The following is a 6,000-nucleotide window of genomic DNA, read 5'->3' as shown; positions in this document are numbered from 1 at the left end:
AGCTCCTTTTTTTTTTTTTTTTTTTTTTTTTTGCTGAGGCAATTGGGGTTAAGTGACTTGCCCAGGGTCACACAGCTAGGAAGCGTTAAATGTCTGAGACCAGATTTGAATTCAGATCCTGCTGACTTAGGGCTGGTGCTCTATCGACTGTGCCATCTAGTTGCCCTGACAGCTCCCATTTTCAAAAAACTTCAAGCATTATAACAACATCTGACATATATAGAGTACACGGCATCTACTATTTAATTTGAACCTCATAACAACTATGTGAAATAGGAACTCATCTCCATTTTACCCATGATGAAGCTAAAATTTAGAGAGAAGAAAGGACTTGGGCCCACAAAATTCCAGAGCTAAAAGGGATCTCTGAGATCATCAAGTCCAGTACATTCCTACACAGTCAGTTGGAAAGCATTTATTAGACACTTGTTGTATACTTGCACAGTACTAAGCCCTGGGGATACAATGAAAGTCTGCCCTGAGGGATCTCACAGTCTAATGGGGGAAAGGGGGGAAACAACATGCACATTACTAGGTCAAGTGGACAGGAATCCACTCCAGAGCATCCCTAACGAACCTTTTCAAATACTAGAAGATAGTTATCATGTCTCCCCAAGTTCCTTTAACTAAACCTTGCAAGCCTAGTCAAGGAAGGAAGAGACCTCTCTGTGCCCTGACACAATGAAAGGCAAGACTGTCCCTGCTTTCAAGGAGCTCACAAATGGGAAGTGGGAAATTGAGTTTGAATCCTGTCTCTGATGCTCACTAGCTATACAACTATGGGCACTTAGTTTCAGTAAATGGGCACTTAGACTCAGTTTCCCCTTCTGTCAAATGGAGATAAAAGTCTTTGCAAATAAATAAAATCAGTAGAAATAGTGAAGTTCTGATGAGATCATGTGCTGTGAGGTCCAGATGACAGAATATTCTGTAAATATATCAGTTTAATCTAAAATGGCAACAACTTTCTGGTTATGATTTACTAAAGACCCCCAGATCTTTTTTATTTCCCTGAGCCCAAGGTAAAGGGCTGAGGAACTAAAGAGCCAAATGAAACAGGCCCCACCCCAAGGCCTAGCCTTGGGCCTCACATGCCCCAAGTCTGCCTAAATATAACAAAGGTAGACATTCAGGGAATTGAGCACCTGAGTCCCAGGAAGGGATGTCCCTGCCTCAATCTCTCCTTTCTAAGGTCCACCCAATAATGTCTTCATTCTATATTTCCCCACAGTTATCACAGAATTCAGGAGCTGGAAGCAATCTTAGAACTGAAGAGGTTAGAACACAGGATGTCAGAGCTGAAAGGATATCTAGAACCCAGGATATCAGAGCTGGGAGGGCCCTTAGAACACAGGATATCAGAACTGGGAGGGCCCTTAGAACCCAGGATGTCAGAGCTGGGAAGACCTTTAGAACCCAGGAGATGAGAGCTGGGAGGGGCTCTTAGAACCTAGGAGGTCAGAGCTGGGAGAGCTCTTAGAACCCAGGAGGTCAGAGCTGGGAGGGCCCTTAGAACGGAGGATGTCAGAGTTGGGAGGGTTCTTGGAACATAGAATAGCAGAATAGAACACTTGCCCCCACCTTGGACCTGTCCTCTGCTCTGGTGATATTTCTCTTATCCTGGCAAAGGCTCAGCCTCCACTCCTACTTCTCCAATTTGAATTCCTCTTCTGAGCTCCATTTCAGGAAGCACCCCCAGCAGCCATCATGCTTTTTTCTTTTTTTTCTTTTTCTTTTTTTTAACTTTTTATTGATAGAACGCATGCCAGGGTAATTTTTTACAGCATTATCCCTTGCATTCACTTCTGTTCCGATTTTTCCCCTCCCTCCCTCCACCCCTTCCCCCAGATGGCAAGCAGTCCTTTACATGTTGAATAGGTTACAGTATATCCTAGATACAATATATGTGTGCAGAACCGAACAGTTTTCTTGTTGCACAGGGAGAATTGGATTCAGGAGGTATAAATAACCGGGAAGAAAAATAAAAATGCAAGCAGTTTATATTCATTTCCTAGTGTTCTTTCTCTGGATGTAGCTGCTTCTGTCCATCTTTGATCAATTAAGGCTCTCTTTATCGAAGAGATCCACTTCCATCAGAATACATCCTCAAATGGTATCGTTGTTGAGGTATATAATGATCTCCTGGTCCTGCTCATTTCACTCAGCATCAGTTCATGTAAGTCTCGCCAGTCCTCTCTGTATTCATCCTGCTGGTCATTCCTTACAGAACAATAATATTCCATAAAGTTCATATTCCACAATTTACTCAATCATTCTCCAATTGATGGGCATCCTTTCATTTTCCAGCTTCTAGCCACTACAAACAGGGCTGCCACAAACATTCCTTTCCTTTCTTTAGTATCTCTTTGGGGTATAAGCCCAGTAGAAACACTGCTGGATCAAAGGGGATGCACAGTTTGATAACTTTTTGAGCAGCGTTCCAAATTGCTCTCCAGAATGGCTGGATGTGTTCACAATTCCACCAACAATGCATCAGTGTCCCTGATTTCCCACATCCCCTCCAACATTCCCCATTATCTTTCCCTGTCATTCTAGCCAATCTGACAGGCATCATGCTTTTTTCAAAAAGAGACCAGCCCTTGATGTTCCAGACCCTCTGTCTATCTTGCCCCAGATCCGATCTCTGGTCCCTGCTTTTAGACCCTTTTTATATATTGTCTTCCCTGGTTAGAATGCAAACTCCTCCAGGGCAGGAACCGGCTCATTTTTGCTTGTATTTGTATTCTCAGTGCTTAGAATAACATCTGCCATATAGTAAGTGCTAAATAAATGTTCTCTCTGTCTGTCTCTAGAAGGAACCTTAGAACGTAGAACTCCAGAGTAAATGGGACCTTAAAAATGATTTAGCCCAGCCTCCCCATTTCAGTATCCCTTTGGCAGGGAAAAGCCAACCAAAATATGGGTCCTCGGCCAAAGGTGGATGCCCATAGGCATGAGAGCAAACTCTTGGGCGGCAAAGGGGGCGGGCACCCCTGGGAGAAGGGGCTGGGATGGTTTCCTCTGGCAGGAGGTCAGGACAGAGGTGGGTGAAGAACCAGAACATGAGGCTGGGCAGGGGCTTCTACCATGCCTCAGGGTGCCTAGGTCCTGCCAGCTTCTCTTCGGCTGGCATCAGGGATGCCCTTATGTGCTCACCACCTTGCTGGCTGGACCAAGCCTCCCAGTTTTTTGCCAAGATTTGGATATGCTAGGGCAGGTTTAATTGAGAGAGAGCTGACTTTCTTCCCTTGTGCCAATCTGGACTCATGCTCCTACGATTCGGAATTTGGAGACAGGAGGGATACCAGAGGTCATTTTATCCAACCTCCCATTCTCTCTCATAGGAATCTTCTCTGCCATATCCCCAGTAGGCAGTTCTTTGTTTCTAGAGGCAGGGAGCTCCCTCTCCTGACCTGGGAAGACCTCTTTCCCAGAACTGCCAGCTCCCTGCCCAACTACGTGCCCAGTGCTGATGGACATCTGACGCTTGCTGAGATCCCTGGGCTTTACTCTTGGTGTTAAGGTAGAAGGAAAAGGAGGTTATTTGGATGGCAGAAGGAACTCAGAATGGGGGGAACAAAGTAAACTCCGCCATTGATCTGGTCTGTCCCTTCCTTGTCCCCTGTCCATGGACAAATGGCTAGGAACTTCAGCCTCCTTTCAAACTCAGTTCCCTTTCTAATAATTACCTGAGACGCTGGGTTGCCATTTTTACAGGAAGACAGCTTGGCAGAAAAGAGAGTGAGTTAGACTTGATTTATTTTACAAGGCAATTGGGGACTTATCCAGGCTCACAAAGCTATTATTAACTATTTTCCCCCTGAGGCAATTGGGGCTAAGTGACTTGCCCAGGGTCACACAGCCAGGAAGTGTTAAGTGTCTGAGGCCAGATTTGAACTCAGGTCCTCCTGACTTAGGGGTGGTACTCTATCCACTGCTCTACCTAGCTGCCCCAAAGCTAGTATTAACCATCTGGGGCCAGATTTGAATTCAGCTCTCCTGACTTTAGGGCCGATGCTTTATCCACTGCACCATCTAACTGCGCCAACACCAGAATTCTGATTCTCCCTCAAAGTCTTGAACAAGATGCCTCATGTTTCTGTGACTCAGTTTTTCTCTCCTGTGAAATGAGACCTAAAGGCTTTTCGGCTTTCTTTTAGGACTTCGCTGCTATTTTCCATCCCTCAATGGCCCTTTATGTGAACTTCTTCTTCCCCAATCAGAATGCCATCTTCTTAAGGACACAAGCTGTCATTCTTTTTTGCTTAGATTTGTATCTTGTACTTTTTAGCACAGTTCATAGAATACAGTAGGCACTTAATAAATGCTGCTCAGTTTGCTTTGATGGTCTCTGGAAGTTTCTTCCAGCTCAGAATCTGTGATTTTATGAGCCTACAACGGGGCCATCATAATGGCACCAACCCCACAGGGTGATGACAAACAAATTCTCTTAAGGTTTGTAAAATCCTTTGTAAACCTTAGAGTCTCTAGGAATATAGTTATATTATTGTTGCTTTTGCTGTGGCTGTTTGGTCATTTCAAGAATGTTCGACTCTTTCTGACCCCATTTGGAGTTTTCTGGGCAAAGGCACTGGAGTGGTTTGCCATTTCCTCCTCTAGCTCATTTTACAGATGAGGAAACTGAGGCAGACAGTGTGAAGTCACATTACTAGGAAGTGTCCGAGACCAGATTTGAAGTTCAGAAGATGAGTCTTACTGATTCCAGGACCAACATTTTGTTCCCTGTGCACCCAGCTGCCCCATCCTCTTCCTCTTCCTCCTCATCATTATTATCCTACTCAATCAGGCTCCATCCCTTATAACTTTATTTCATATTTTCTATACCATACTCTATGGACCAGAAACCTGGACAGGGACCAGATCTGTCACTTCATAAACACTGGGAAATCCCAGATATATATCACATACATAATACATATATGGATATAGATCTGTGTGTGTGTGTGTATGTATATATATAATTATTTGTAATAGCTAGCTTTTATAACCTGCTTTGAGATTTAAGTGCACTTTACACATAATTTCATTATATTTACATCCCAGGAGGTCAGCGTTATTTTCTCCCCATTTTACAGATGAGAATAGTTGAAAGAGTCCAGTAAGTATCACATAGAGAATAAGTGTCTGAGGCAAGATTTGAACTCAGCCCTTCCTGCCTCCATGTATAATGCCCTACCCATTACTCCATCTACATAAGGAAACATTCTCTAAAAATGCAAGTCAGTATCTTCTCAAAGTTCCCAGGGGTATCCAGAAGCAGGGAGAAGTCCCAGGAGATATCTGGGTCCCAGTCTTCCTTCTATCCCTAATTTTAGGTGTGACTTTGAGCAAAGGGTCCGATTAATCTCAAGCTCTCAACGGCTGGAAGGAACAATTAAGATCATCCACAGTGAGCTGATCCATGGACAGGGATCCCTTTAACATGTGTGACAAGTGGCCATCCAGGCGTTGCTTGAGGTTCTCCCAAGGCTGACCATCTGTTTGGGATCCTGGAGGGGAAGATTTGGAGTTTGGGACTTCCACCCATTCCTATGAGTAAGTCCTTCCTACTGAGGCAGAAACAAGTCTAAGAAAGCCCTCTTCTGAGTGACAGCTTTTCAAATGCCCAGAGACAACTATTAGAGACTATATACCCACTATATACCCACTATCCCAAATCATCCCTTCTCCAGGTTTTATATCCCTGATTGTTTCATGTGATCCTCACTTGTCATGAACTCAAGGCCCATTGCCACCCTAGCTGTCCCCCTCTGGACACCCTCTAGCAGGTCAGCATCCGCCCAGCATAGGGTGCTTTATTGACATATATTATTTTGTTTGGTTGTCCCAATAACTACCTCACGAGGGAACATTCCCATTTTACAGATGAGGAAACTTGAGGTCCAGAGTTAGAGGGAAGTGATCTGCCCAAGAACACACAGTGCAGAAAGTAAAGAGCTGCGATCAGAGAACTCACATCTTTTAGCCCTAAGTGGTGAC

Source organism: Antechinus flavipes, chromosome 3, assembly GCF_016432865.1.
Source record: "Antechinus flavipes isolate AdamAnt ecotype Samford, QLD, Australia chromosome 3, AdamAnt_v2, whole genome shotgun sequence".
NCBI lineage: Eukaryota > Metazoa > Chordata > Mammalia > Dasyuromorphia > Dasyuridae > Antechinus > Antechinus flavipes.
The sequence above is the reverse complement of the archived record's forward strand: the minus strand, read 5'-3'. Positions refer to the sequence as shown.